Source organism: Perognathus longimembris, chromosome 2 (assembly GCF_023159225.1).
Source record: "Perognathus longimembris pacificus isolate PPM17 chromosome 2, ASM2315922v1, whole genome shotgun sequence".
NCBI classification, from domain to species: Eukaryota; Metazoa; Chordata; class Mammalia; order Rodentia; family Heteromyidae; genus Perognathus; species Perognathus longimembris.
Window position 1 is genome coordinate 67,575,801 of NC_063162.1, and position 15,497 is coordinate 67,591,297.

The following is a 15,497-nucleotide window of genomic DNA, read 5'->3' on the forward strand; positions in this document are numbered from 1 at the left end:
AAAGGCACCAGAGATTCCCCTGGAGGAAAATCCTGTCAGTCACAGCCACACATGTGATGTATAATACCTTACAAATCATGTTAACACAATTAAAAGAAAAACAATTAAATTAAAATTTTTCATATTTCTGGGCACATGGTTCAACTGTATAATCTTAGCTACTTGGGAGGCAGCAATTGGGTAGGTTGTAGTTCAAAGCTAACGTGGACATAAAAATTTTCAAGTCTCCATTTCACTCAATAGTTGGATACCAAGATGCATGCATGCCTCTTATCAGCTCATAGGCGAACAATGGCTGGGCACAGCGGCATGACTCTGTCATCTCCAGGGACATAAAGAAGCAAAAGTAGCAGGTTAATATCCCAGGCTAGCCAACGCATAAAGTGAAATCTTACCTTGAAAATAACCAAGGCACGAAAGGTTTAGAGGCATGATTCAAGTGGTAGAGCACCTGCCTGGCAAGCATGAGGCCCTGAGTTGAGTTCAATCTCCATACTGTTCTTGCATGTCAACAATGTTGTTGACAAAATTTAAAGGCAAGTAAACTGTACTTCTGTGATATGGATAACAATTGCATCCTAAATAAAGAACGTACAATAAGAGCTTTGCTAAAACTAGATTATAAAGAAGTCAAAGAAATTGGAGAGATTTTTTTTCTTTATTGTCAAAGTGAAGTACAGAGGGGTTACAGTTTCATATGTAAGGCAGTGAGTATATTTCTTGTTCAACTTGTTACCTCCTCCCTCATTTTTCCCCTGCCTCCTCCTCCCTCTCCCCCCACCCTGCCCAAGAGTTCTATAGTTCGTTTATACCAAATGGTTTTATAAGTATTGCTTTTGGAGTCATTTGTCTTTTTATCCTTTGTCTCTCGATTTTGATATTCCCTTTCCCTTGCCTAGTTCTAATACTAGTATATACAGTATCCAGGGTACTCAGATGAGATACAATGATAGAATGGGGACAACCACAGGAAGGGGATACAAGAGGATCATTAACAAAAAAAAAAGCTATGGTTTCACATGGCATGTTGAAAATAATTACAACAATAATAAAACACTTGTTTCCATAACATGGACTTCATTTCACTCAGCGTCATCTTATGTGTTCATAAGGGCATAGCTATTGGGCTCTTGTGATCCTCTGCTGTGACTAGCCTAAACATGTACTAATTATTCCCTGTGAGGGAAACCATAGTGTCCATGTTTTTTTGGGTCTGGGTTACTTCACTTAGTATGGATTTTTTCCCAAGTCCTTCCATTTCCTTACAAATAGAGCAGTGTCATTCTTTCTGATAGAGACATAGAATTCCATTGTGTATATGTACCACTTTTTCCTGATCCACTTGTCTACTGAGGGGCATCTGGGTTGGTTCCATATTTTAGCAATGACAAATTGTACTGCGATAAACATTGTTGTGCTGGTGTCTGTGTGGTTTTTCTTGTAATCTTTTGGGCAAAAGTGCGGCTGCTAGGTCGTAGGGGAGCTCTATGTTTAGCCTTCTGAGGAACCTCCATACCACTTTCCAGAGTGGTTGAACAAGTTCACATTCCCACCAACAATGTAGTAGGGTGCCCTTTTGGCACATCCCCTCCAGCATTTGTTATTGTTAGTTTTCCTGATAATGGACATTCTTACTGGGGTGATGTGGAATCTCAATGTTGTTTTGGTTTCCATTTCTTTTATGGCCAGTGATATAGAGCCCTTCTTCATGTGTCTCTTGGCCATTCTCATTTCCTCTTCAGAGAAACCTCTTTTTAGGTCTGTAGACACTTGTTGAGGGGGCCATTGGTTCTTTGAGGATTTGTTTTGGAGGAATTTAATTTTTTGAGTTCTGAATATATTTTAGATATGAGGCCTTTGTCCGCTGTATGGTTGGCAAAGATATTCTCCGAATCTGTGGGCTTCCTGTTTATCTTGCAAGCTATGTCCTTTGCCCTGCAGAAGCTCTGTAGTTTGATGCAGTTCCATTTGTTCAACCTTTCTTTGATTTGTTGTGTTTCTGGGCCTTTATTAAGGAAGTTTTGTCCTGTGCCAAGGAGCCCAAATATTTCTCTATTCCTTCTTGTAGTGTTTTCAGGGTATCTGATTTTACTTCAAGGTTTTTGATCCATTTGGAGTTGATTTTGGTGCAGGGAGATACAGAAGGATTTTGTTTTAATTTGTTACAAGTGTTGAACCAGTTTTGCCAGCACCATTTGTTGAAGAGGCTGTCTTTGCTCCATCCTATTTTTCTTTTTTTAGCTCCGTTATCAAAGATTAAGTAGCCATAGTTCTGCAGATTTATTTCTGGGTCTTGAGTTCTGTTCCTCGGGCCTGGTCCTCAGGCCTGTTCCTATGCCAATTCCAAGCTGTTTATTATTATTATAATTTCAGAGATAATTTTTTAAGAGGAAAACAGAATGGATCTATATAAAAGATTCAAACTTACCAGGAATGAAGGAAATATCAATGACCTAACCAGGTTCCATATTGGCAGCAAAACTGGCAGAGACTTCTAGTGTAATTTAATGCCCAGCATGATAATGGGAAGATAAAACACAGAGACAGAGACTTATGTGTTTTTTATTCTCTTCATTTATTCTGATTTATATTTATCTGTGCATTTCTGGAAACTTAGGTATCATTTTCTGTTTGTACCTGATTCTAGCAGTTTCCCTGGCCAGTCTGCTTCTGTATACAAACATGAGTTTATCGTAATCATGTTTTCTCCATGCATACTTTTCCCTCTTCCAGGTTCAGTAAAACAGGAACCATTTATTTTTGTATCCTCAGTGTGCTTACATTGAAGTGCCAGACTTTGAAGTCAGGCCCCACTTTACCACGCGAACCCCACTTTACCACGCGAACCCCACTTTACCACGCGAACCTGAGATAAGCAGGCCCTGTGAGCAAAACCAGGACAAGCCCCTTCGGGCCCAGTCGGTCTAGAACTCTAACCGCTGGGAATGCTTAACTCTGACTGCCCCCAGAGTGCCTCGAGCCCTGAGCCAATCAGATTTGTACCTGTGTCCTAATCTTCCTTGCTTGAACACCTGATTGTTGTAACTTTGTTTTTTGCCTTTATAAGCCCTGTGTAATCACAGCTCGAGGCTTCCTCCTAACCTCCGCTGTGTCGGTGGGTAGGACGAGGCCCAAGTTGCAGCTTGCTTAAATAAAGCCCTGATCTTTTGCATTTTGGAACGTCTGAGTCTCCGTGGCCTTCTTGGTGGTCGTCTTGCAACTTGGCACAACAACATGACACTATAAAAATTGATGAATAAAAGTGGTTGAATTAAATATGCAATAGTTACTGTCTCCTACTAAGATGATAGTTAAACTCATTATGATTAGTTTACCTGATAGGTGATTATGTGCTATTTTAATATAATAAGGTTTCCCCCCTCCCCCACCCCACCCCCACATTGTGCTGGTCCTAGGGCTTGAATAGAAAGGGACTGGGCAGTGTTTCTGAGCTCAAAGCTGGTGTTCTACCAGTTAAGCAATGGCTCCACTTCCAGCTTCTTTAGTAGTTAATTAGAGATTAGAATCTCATGGACTTTCCTGCCTGGGATGGCTTTGAACTGAGATCCTCAGATCTCAGTCTCTTGCATAGCCATGATTACTGGTGTGAGCTATTGGTGACTGGCTCATATAATCGTTTCTTAAACTATTATGTGTTGTGTAATTAAAACAAACACTAGAATATAAAGAATTTGTTTGACAATAATGCCTCTTTAAAAAAGGGATAATTTGAAATCATTTCCACTGTATTCTATGATCTCAAAAGAGATGGCAGGAAATTACTAGGGCAACAATAATTCTCTTTGAGTCAGGTTGTTCCAGAATCAGGGAGGTTCCAAGGAAGCCTCCAAAAGGCAGGAGGCCTTTACCTGGCCCTCGTGTACCAGGTGGCTGATGTTATTGCAGAAGACAATGTGAGGACACAGTGAGGTAGAGACCAAGAAGGCTGGTTGGGGAAGCAGAGCCAAGGACGGCGGGGATGGCACTCCTGAGAAGAGGCATGCCAAGTTCTGTGACATCGGGGGTATTTTTGGTGAAAATGGGGATGATGTTTGTCTCAAATTAAATTCAAGCTTGCCTTGGTGCTCCCCTTGGTTCTGGGCACCTGGTAGAGTTCATCCTCCTTACTGTAGAACTGTCATGGCATTATCCACTGGGTGTAGGGATATCCAGTCTGATCAGTCCACTAAATGTGTGTCACGCTGACATAGATGTCTGCTTTCCCTGACTATCCCTTTAAACAAAGAATGGATTTTATCAGATGCTTTGGGAGGAGGGGTTTCTCCAGATGTCAGCCTCCTGAGTAGCAAGGATGGTAGGCAGGAGTCACTAGCACTTGGTGACTAATAGGTTTATCTTTGAATTCCTGGTTTCTGTTTCCAATGCCTTTCTTCCCCCATCTGTTCTGCCTTGATGTGAATTTTTTCATGTTCTTTGTATTTCCCAAACATCCTTAGTTGAATATATATGTATATGCGTGTGCATGCATGTGTGTGTATGTGTATGTGTGTGTGTGTGTGAGAGAGAGGGAGAGAAAGAGAGAGAGAGAAAGAGAGAGGGAGAGTGCTAGGGCTTGAAGACAGGGCCTTATGCTCTCACTCATTTTATTCACTCAAGGCTGGAGCTCTACCACTTGGGCCATACCTCTACTTCTGGCTTTTTGCTGGTTAATTGGAGATAATAGTCTCTCAAATTTGTTTGCCCAGGCTGGGTTTGAACCAGGATCCTCAGATCTCAGCCTTCTAAAGTACTGGGATTACAAATGAGAGCCACCAGCACCTGACTTTTGTAAGTAATCAAAATAAACTATTTTAAAGTATATTCCCTGCATATAAAAGCTGTATTTTCCTTAAAAATATGGCTAGACTGTATAACTATTTCAGTCACATCTACTCAGTTTCTCCCTGCCTCTCCCTTCCCTGATGAGGACTAGGCTCATATACTTGTTGTTCCTCATCAAGTTAAAGCTTCCTTATGCTGTTATTCCTCTTTTAAAAATATTAGCCTTCTACATTCAGCCCTTCAAGGAAAAGCTCATTTATGAGATTAGAAGTTCAGCTAAACTCCGTCATTTCCTTTGACAGCTGCTGTATGAGTGAAAACCCTGATAGCTATTTTATACAGCAGGTTCTTGTGCCAGAGTTCACCTTTAGATGGAATGTGAGAGTGGACTCTGGTCTCTCAGAGATGAGTTTTCAGAATTTATCTCAGAAAATGGCAGCTTGTGCAGGTCTTCTCACTTTTCCTTTACCCTTCGGCCCTTTCTAAACAAATATGACATTTGAAAGGATGGCAAGATTGTTCTTGGAGCTGTCTGTCCACAACAACTCTGGCAAAGAGATTTATTCTGAAATGAAATAGAAATGTGCAGAGAGCCGAGGATCAGGAATGGGAGGCAGAAGAAGCTGAGAGAACATTCCTTGGGACAGTCACGCCATGTCAACAAACAGTTGCAGGGACATGATAAGCCAATAGCTTGGAAAGGCTGGTGAATGCGTTTCCAGGTTTAAGTTTTGCAGGTGGCTTCTGATTTATTCATGGACTAAGAAAAGAAATAGAAGGATATATCATAATAGGTTGTATTAGGGTTCTTCAGAGAACCATAACCACTAGAAGTGTATGTGAATGTCTATGTCTATGATGTATATGCTTATATATAATTACGAAAGGGGACTTGTGAGATTGGCCAGTGACTAAGGTGGAGTCTCTTAAATTTTTAGAGGCTGGCCTTGAATCACCACGCTTTGATCTCCCAAGTAGCTAGGATTACAGGCTTGAGCTACAGCAACTGGCTTCTTTTCTATTCTGAAGACATTATACAGGATTTTTGAAAGTAGATATAATATTTTACACTCCTGTCAGTAATATATAAAACGTGTAGTTGCTCCAGGTCCTTACCAATTTGTTGTTTTGTCTTAGTTTTAAACTATTAGTCAGTCCACTAGATCCGTAACAGCTGCTTAATTTGGACGAAGATAGTTTCCCAGTTCTTTTATTTCACTGAATATTTTTTGTTCTCTTTCTGGACTGTCTATTCCTTTGCCATTCTGTTTTTTCCCCCTTGGTGCTGGTCCTGGGACATGAGCTCAGAGCCTGAGAGCTGTTCTTGAGCTTCTTTTGCTCAAGGCTGTTGCTCTATCACTTGAGCCATAGCACCATTTCTGACTTTTTCTAAGTAGTTTATTGGAATAACACAAGAGTCTCACAGATTTTCCTGACCAAGCTAATTTCAAGACATTAGCCATCTATCTCAGCCTTCTGAGTAGCTAGGATTACAAGTATGGGTCACTAGTACCCTGTTCCTTTACTATTCTGTATGTATCCACTAGCCATCTGCAGTTATTTCAATTGCATTTAATTTCACTAAAATTAAATTCTTTAGTACACTGTCCGTATTTCAAATGTCCATTAGGTAAGTGTAACATATAGATACTGCCATATTTGACGGTATAGATTATTTTTATCATCTTAGGGAATTCTGTTAAAAAACCACTTCTCTAGGCTGTCATTAACTTTTCTTCCTTTTTGGGGGGGCCAGACTTGGAACTTGGACTCAGGACCTGAACACTGTCCCTGGCTTCTTTTTTCTCAAGGATAGCAATCTGCCACTTGAGCCATAGCGCCACTTTTGGCCATTTTCTATATTTGTGGTGCTGGGGAATTGAACCCAGACCTTCATGTATACGAGGCAAGCACTCTTGCCACCAGGCCATATTCCCAGCCCCTAACTTTTCATTTTTAAAAATCATTTTGATGGTGCTGAGGATCAAACCCAGGGCTTACTATACATTAGGCCAGTATTCTACCACTGAACTACATCCCCAAACTCTTTTCTGCTCTGATCACTGTAGGTCCATAGTCACTCTTGAAAACAAATACATTCAGCCTTTCAGCTTTATCTTTTCATGCCTTTTCTAGCTTCTCTGAATTTCCACATATGTTTTAGAATCTGTTGATCAATTTCTACAAAAATTCCCCTTAGATTTTGTTGGGGATTGAATTTGGTTCATTTTTTTTTTCTCAAATTTTTATTATCAAACTGACGTACAGAGAGGTTACAGTATCATACGTTGGGCATTGGATACATTTCTTGTACTGTTTGTTGCCTTGTCCCTCATGCCCCCCTCCCTTCCACCCTTTCCCTCCCCCCCCAGGTGTTCAGTTCACTTACACCAAACAGTTTTGCAAGTATTGCTTTTGTAGTTATTTCTCTTTTTTTACCCTGTGTCTCTCGAATTTGGTATTCCCTTTGAATTTCCTACTTCCAATACCAGTAAACACGGTTTCCAATATACTCAGATAAGATTACAGAGATAGTGTAGGTACAAACATAGGAAGGTGATACAAAACATTATCAATAATAGAAACTACACATACACATAGGACGTTGAAAGTAGTTACAACTGTGATATATCACTTGTTTCCATAACATGGAGTTCATTTCAATTAGCATCATCTTATGTGTTTCTAAGGGTATAGCTATTGGGCCTTGTGATGCTCTGCTATGGCTTGCCTAAACCTGTACTAATGATTCCCAATAAGGGAGGCCATAGAGTCCATGTTTCTTTGGGTCTGGCTCACTTCACTTAGTATAACTTTTTCCAAGTCCTTCCATTTCCTTACAAATGGAACAATGTCATTCTTTCTGATAGAGGCATAAAATTCCATTGTGTAAATGTACCACATTTTCCTGATCCATTCATCTATGGAGGGGCATCTGGGTTGGTTCCAGCTTCTCGCTATGACAAATTGTGCTGCGATGAACATTGTTGTGCTGGTGGCATTACTGTGATTTTGTTTGTGGGCTTTTGGATAGATACCCAACAGTGGGGCTGCTGGGTCATAGGGGAGTTCTATATTGAGCCTTCTGAGGAATCTCCATACTGCTTGCCAGAGTGGCTGAACCAGTTTACATTCCCACCAACAATGAAGTAGGGTTCCCTTTTGGCCACATCCCCTCCAACAATTGTTATTATTAGTTTTCTTGATATATGACATTCTTGCTGGGGTGAGATGGAATCTCAATGTTGTTTTGATTTGCATTTCCTTTATGGCCAGTGATGTAGAGCATTTTTTCATATGTCTATTGGCCATTCTCATTTCCTCATCAGAGAAGTTTCTTTGTAAGTCTTTAGCCCACTTGATGAGGGGGCTATTGGTTCTTTGCAGTTTTGTTTTGGAAGAAGGTAATTTTTTTAGTTCTGCATATATTTTAGAGATGAGGCCTTTGTCTGTTGAATGTCTGGTAAAGATCTTCTCCCAGTCTGTGGGCTTTCTGTTTATCTTGAGAGCTATGTCCTTTGCCGTGCAGAAGCTCTGCAGTTTGATGCAGTCCCATTTGTCCAACCTTTCTTTGATTTGTAGCCTTTCAGGGTCTTTGTTAAGGAAGTTCTGTCCTGTGCCAAGGAGCCCAAGTGTTTCTCCTACTCCTTCCTTTAGTGTCTTCAGGGTGCCTGTTTTGATTTCAAGGTCTTTAATCCATTTGGAATTGATTTTGGTGCAGGGTGATATATAAGGATCTAGTTTTAGTTTGTTGCATGTGATGAGCCAGTTTTGCCAGCACCACTTGTTAAAGAGGCTATCTTTCTTCCATACTATTGTTTTAGCTCCTTTATCAAAGATTAAGTAGGCATAGTTCTGTGGGTTTAATTCTGGGTCTTCAATTCTGTTCCATTGGTCTTCAGGCCTGTTCCGGTGCCAATACCAAGCTGTTTTTATTACTATAGCTTTATAATACAGCTTGAAGTTGGGTATTGTAATTCCTCCAGCACTGTTCTTTCTGCTTAGGAGTGTTTTTGCTATTCTAGGTCTTTTATTGTTCCATATGAATTTCTGGATTGCTTCCTCTATTTCATTAAAGAATGGTGTTGGGATATTAATGGGTATTGCATTGAATTTGTAGATAGCCTTTGGCAATATTGCCATTTTGATTACATTAATCCTCCCAATCCAGGAGCATGGGTGGTTTTTCCATTTTCTTAGTTCTGACATAATTTCATTTTTCAAGCTTTTAAAGTTCTCTTCAAAGAGGTCTTTCACTTCTTTGGTTAAGGTTATTCCTAGGTATTTTATGTTTTGGGAGGCTATTGCAAAAGGAGTTGCTTTCCTGATTTCAGCCTCGGTCTTCGGGTTGTTAGCATAGAGAAAGGCCGTTGATTTTTGAAGGTTTATTTTATATCCTGCAACTTTGCCAAATGGGACTACTACAAATTAAAAACTTTCTGCACAGCTATGGTCATAGTCTTTCCTAGTGATGACCACAGGTGGGAAACAGAACCTGTAAGGCATTTTCTTAGCTGGAGCTGATGTAATGTATCCTGGGAAGCTGTGGTTGAATTCAGTAAGCTTTGAAGATATAATTTAATACCAGAAGATACTGCCAGAGAAGCACAAGAACTTTAAACAGTAAGACTACTGATGGCAAACACAAAAACAGGAGAATAAGATTAGGGGTCTTGGGCTGGGAATATGGCCTAGTGGCAAGAGTGCTTGCCTCGTATACATGAAGCCCTTGGTTCAATTCCCCAGCACCACATATATAGAAAATGGCCAGAAGTGGCGCTGTGGCTCAAGTGGCAGAGGGCTAGCCTTGAGCAAAAAGAAACTAGGGACAGTGCTCAGGCCCTGAGTCCAAGGCCCAGAACTGGCAAAAAAAAAAAAAAAAAAAAAAAAAAAAAAAAAATTAGGGGTCTCTATGCAAATCCTTAGAAACCAGATGATGTATATTACACTGTTTCATTTTTCTTTTCATGTAAGACTCTCAGTACTTAAGAGGCCTAGGCAGGAAAATCTTTCTGAGGACAGCTTTAGCTATATAGTAAAACTTGTCTGGAAAATAATAATAACAGCTAGGTGCTCACGCCTGTAATCCTAGCTATTCAGAAGGCTGAGATCTGAGGATCACAGTTCAAAGGCAGCCTAGGCAATAAAGCCCATGAGACTCTTATCTCCAATTAATCACAGAAAGGTCTGAAATAGGGCTGTGGCCCAAGTGGTAGAGTGATAGCCTTGAGAAAAAGGAGCTCAGGGACAGCTCCCAGGCCCAGACTTCAAGCCCCAGGACTGGCATCCAAACCAAACAAAAATGTAATAATAACAGGAAGACAGGCTAATGTCAATGTGGAAACTCTGGGTATTTTATCAACGTAGTTTTTCATACTTGTATTATAACACTGGAGCCTTTCAAAATCAATGGACAGTTTTGTGTCTATAAAGATGAATAGCACTGTTCTGGTAGATAATTCATGAATCATCAGCGAACCATCCAAGGACAAAAAGTGCCATATGGCAGCCTGGTGACAATTGGGGTGATTCTCATATCACTTCCCCACCTGTTTCCTTCTCTAATTGAAAGAAAGCCAGGCTTATGTAGTCAAAACACAGTACCTTTGGAAAATTTTACGTAGGCAAAGCATTAACCAGACTATGCAGGAATATCATGCAGTGGCTATTCAAATTTAGCTTCAGCCTGGTGCCAGTGGCTCACAACTGTAACCCTAGCATCTCAGAAGGCCAAGTTCTGAGAACCTTGGTGTCCAGCCAGCCTGGGCAGGATAAGGTGAGACATCTCCAATTAGCCACCAGAAAAGCTGAGAGTCGAGCCGTGTTTCAAGTGCTAGAGTGCTAGCTTTGAGCAAAAAAGCTAAGAGACAGTGCTTAGGCCCCGAGTTCAAGTCCCAGGCAGCATACATACCCACAAAAAGAAAACAAAAAGTTTAACTAGATGCTTCAGTTTTCATTGCTTTAATATGGTTCATCGTACATGCATCTAACTTGTAATGATTCACTCATACTTATAATGAGGGAACAAGGATATATAGTGGAGGTGAGCTTCTCAGGGCTTCAGGATGCTAAACGGAGACTGCAGAGCCACAGTATGAATGAGAAAGAGGAGTTGCACAATAAGCACCTGCACCCTCAGCCTTTGCAACCCTTGCCTCCTGAGCCTGACAACTGTGTATTTTCTTGCCAAAGCACTTCAGCTTGTGGCATGGTGGGTGAGCTGGCAGGGGCACAACTTTCTCCTCAGCAAGATGGGGTACCAATGTCCACCTCCCCAGTGTAGGAAAGAGCTCAGGGAAGGCAGGAAGGACTTGTTAGAGACCGTGGTCCCCAGTAGCTGCTCAACCGGTGCCTAGATGAAGACAGCAGTGTTGGCATCCTGGCCTGGTCATGGTCTCCTAATTCAGAAGGCTACATGTTTCCCCCTTTCTTTATTTGTGAACATCTTCAGAATCTTTAGTTTCTACAGATAAAACTAAAAAAGGGAATTCTGCTTCTTATCTCCTATAGCAAACCATTCCAAACAGAAACTAGCAGCTTTATATCCTGTATTAATAGTTTCACATAGGATATTTTGCGAGGGGAAAAGTGTCCTAAGCAAAATCATTTCCTCTCATGTGTAAACTAACATGTGGACTTGAGGAACTCTTTTCTCCTATACCTGGGCTCTGAATCAAAAACAAAGTTTGGCCTGAATATCTGTAACTAAAGAATAGTCATTGGTAGCTAAGGGTCTTGATGGAACTGCTTTAATAAAAAGAATTGCAGTGAAGACTATAATGCTATCAGGACAAAGCCATTCTTTTCAGAATCGAAGATTGGTCAGACTTTGTCTTCCTTGTGATTTGATTTATTTTCCCTTTCAATACTATGAGGTCATTCTAATGTGGACAGTTTGTATCTATAGATACCCAAAACAATGTCTTCAATGAGGATCCAGGCAGGACTTAATCAAATGAGTTATTTTGCTACCATAGCTTATAGGACAGAGGCAGGATGTGTTCTGTGACCAGGTAGCAGGGAGTACTAATGTAAAGTCAGTCCAGTAGGCAAGATACAGAGAAGCCACATTTTGAGAGGTCAGATTGGGAGTCTATTAAAAAGCTGCTGCCTGCAGGAAGACTCCTGTCACAGACCTGCAGCCCATAAATATACTTAACATTGTTAAAAAAACTGAGCCATGACAGCAGAAGAAAGAGCAGAAAAACAATGCCAACAGCCCTGATCAGCCCCAGTGGGTTGATGAAGTGGGAGGCCATTTTGATCGGGGGAGAGCCAGGAGATGGGACACAGCACAGGAGGCCTGGCTTAATGGCTTCTGAGCTGTCTGACCCCAAGATAGGGTCAGGTCACAGGGCAGGGTCACAGGAAACTGAGAGTCTTCCAAGGCACTGGTTTGCAGGGCCACACCCATCACCTGGGAGGTGGGACTTCTCCTTCTTTCACCATGAAGACAGCACCAGTTAAACCCTATTCCCTATCCACCATGTGGCCAAGATGGCACCGGGAGATCCAGCATCCTCTTACTTCACTAAGATGCTAGAGATTGAGAGAATTGCAGTTTGATGCCAGCCTTGGCAAATGGCACTGGAGATCTGGCTTTCACACAATCTTAAACACAAATGAGGTCAGGTTAGAGAAATTCTTTCCTCTCCTGCTTCAGGGAATGTTTTCATCCTGTTTGGAAGTTGCACTGACTGTGTGAATCTTCCTCCACTGTCCATTGAGATGACCCTCTGGGGTTCTCCTTTATCCCATTGGTATGGAAATATGTACTCAATGAATTCCTGTGGAATGTTGAAACTACTGCATTCCCAGGTTAAGAGATGAGGACCTGCTGGATGTTGTTATCCTCTCTTGATCTCCTGCTGGTGTCCCTTTGCCACTGTTCTGTGCACGATTCTAGGACCACAAGCCCTACTTTCCTTCCTTGTCATGGTTGGAGTTTGGTATACTGCGGTTTTGTCCAGAGAAATTCTGCTTTTGTGAAGTCAAAGGAATTGGGAATGGCTCTGAAGGGGCCAGTCTAAAAGCCCAGCTGACTCCATTTTGACCCCAACCTAGAATGAACTCAGAGTCACCCTGGCTGATGTAGTTTTGCTCGAATTGAGCACAAACCAGAACATCAAGAGTGCGGAACTGCCCCAAAAGGGAGCGGCAATCATTTCCAGACACCTGGGCTGGCTCCTGGCAGCAAAGTCACAATAGGTGATTTAAAAAATAATTAACGATCAACTAGGTAACAGCAACAGTGCCATGGTGAAGTTCTCCTAGTATGATTGTGATCAAAGGTCAGGCATAGCCCTGTGGTTTGTGGTTTTTCCCTATAAAGTTAGCCTTTAAGATTGAGTCAGGGTGCTCCTGTTCAGGAGTAGTCCTGGCCCGTCAGTTCTTTCTTGATGCTTGGTGCAAAATAAAGCTCTACTTAACTTTTGCATCTTATCAGACTCATTCCTTTGTTTACGGACTTAACAATTCTTGCTCCGGCTTTCTTTTTTTTTTAAATTTAATTCCTGATTTTATTATTGTTGTTTTGGTCAGTGCTGGGGCTTGGACTCAGGACCTAAGCACTGTCCCTGGCTTCTTTTTACTCAAGGCTAGCCCTCTATCGCTTGAGCCACAGTGCCACTTCTGGCTTTTTCTGTGTATATTGTGCTGAGGAATTGAATCCAGGGCTTCATGCATGCTAGGCGAGCACTCTATCACTAAGCCACATTCCCAAGCCCCCTGCTCCCTCTTGAAACTGTTTAGAACAATGATTAGAACTCCTCTTCCTATAATTGGCATGTGTCAATGAGGGCAACCATGCCTTCACTTTTTAGGTCAGAAGGCTCTACACTGTTTCACTGAGGTGATACAGAATATTTCCTAATAGTGTTATGTTACACAGGGATTCAACCAGGGGAAACAGAGAAGCCACATCTTCAAAGGTTGAATTGGGAATCTTTATTAGAAAGTTGGTGACTGCGGGTAGATTCCTTTCCCAAAGACCTACAGCCCTGAATGCAGTTAGCACAAGGCAGAAACCACATAACCAGCACGAGAAAAGTGTTATACGTAAGCAAAGCAAACACTGGGTAAATAAGGCAGAATGGGGAAAGAAAAACTCAACAGGTTTTTTAAACTGGTGAGGATACAGCACTTACAGAATGCTAGGCTGCACGCAGGTGGCCAATAGAGTTACAGTCTATCTCATAGTATGTTTGGACCAACCTATCATTCTAGTTAGAATTGCCGCATGGATTTGACATCAGGTGGATATGCCCACTCATGGGAGGGCACAGGTTCCCTTGAACCTCCCAGGCCTCAGATGGTCAATTTACATAATTTATCATAATTAAGGGGAACTTCCCTGGATAGGGTGAGGGAGATATTAGTGAAGATGTGTTGGGCTCTGGCTATACCTTTAAGGGGCAGTCCGGTCCGGAGAGGCCTGCCTCTTCTCCTGCCCTGAGGCTTCATGGCTGTTAACCACTCATAACTTCCCCACTGCCCCCCCCCACTCCCCTCTGGAACTGGAAAGGTGGCCCAAACCAGCCCCACCTCCCAACTGGCTTGGAGCACATAGATATCATAATGGTGCTGAGTGGAGCCCAAGGAGGCGGTTCTGTGAGCTGTGATCTCCGCCTCTGAGGGAAGCTCCATGACATCACTGTGATTAGCGCCAGGCTAATCTGAGCTAGGGACTCCAGGTCCCTCCCTTTCCTGCCTCCATTACTGTTATATAAACCCCTCCGCTGAGTTAAGCCCGTGGAAGTTCCAGCTTACCCCAAAACGCCCGCCTGACTCCCGAGTTGTTCTTTAAGTGTGCGAGGGGAGGAAGGGCGTCTCGCGACTACACACCACCAAGGTATGCACATTGGGCTGCACTCCAGCTTTCTGCCCAGAAGGACGGGGCGGAACACGCGCGAGGGTGAAAGGGGTCCCGACAAAGATAGAGTTGGCTTCTGCTCTAATCTGAGCTGGAGTCAATCTGACACCCCTCCGCAGTCAATGATGGTGCTGGCCACATCTGACCTCCCTATTACAATCATGACACATCTGCAATCCAAAAAATGTCCTCCATCACCTCTAGAGTTCTCAGAAAGTTATCATCAGCTACTAGCTTCTATTAAGATATCAAGATTAGGTTACGTAGATCCAGTATCCATATTTCGATAGGACCGTTCCAGTTATGCTTTTGTGAGCCGCGGTAGATTGTATCTTCGAAGAATTATTTTATCTCGATGAAATCCCAAGGAAGGAGAATTTGAAACTTAATAACTTATCAGAGAAGCCATGTTCTGAGAGATTGAATTTTGGTGTCCTTATTGAAAGGCCTGGGAAGGCATAGGAGACTCCTGTCTCCAAGACCAGCAGCATGAAACAACTTGCACCAAGCTTTTAAAGACAAAGCTACTTGTTGGGTGGAGAACAAGCCTCGCCGAAACAGAGCACAAGGGGTGGGGGACCTGTTCTTCCATACTCTGCAAGACATGACCTCGAAGCCTGAGAAGATATCATCTTAGAATTGGATATGTTTGAGTCTCTACCATTAACTTAAAACCTACAAAACCTTGCTCTCATAGAAAAACGGTTTAAATGGACTAGGTGTGTTTTAACTCAACATTTTAATCTAAATCACCCACCCACCCACCCACCCTCCTTTATTGGTAAACCATGACATTTGAGGCTTTGCGCTTCACACACTGTGTTTGCCAGGATGCACTGGAAGT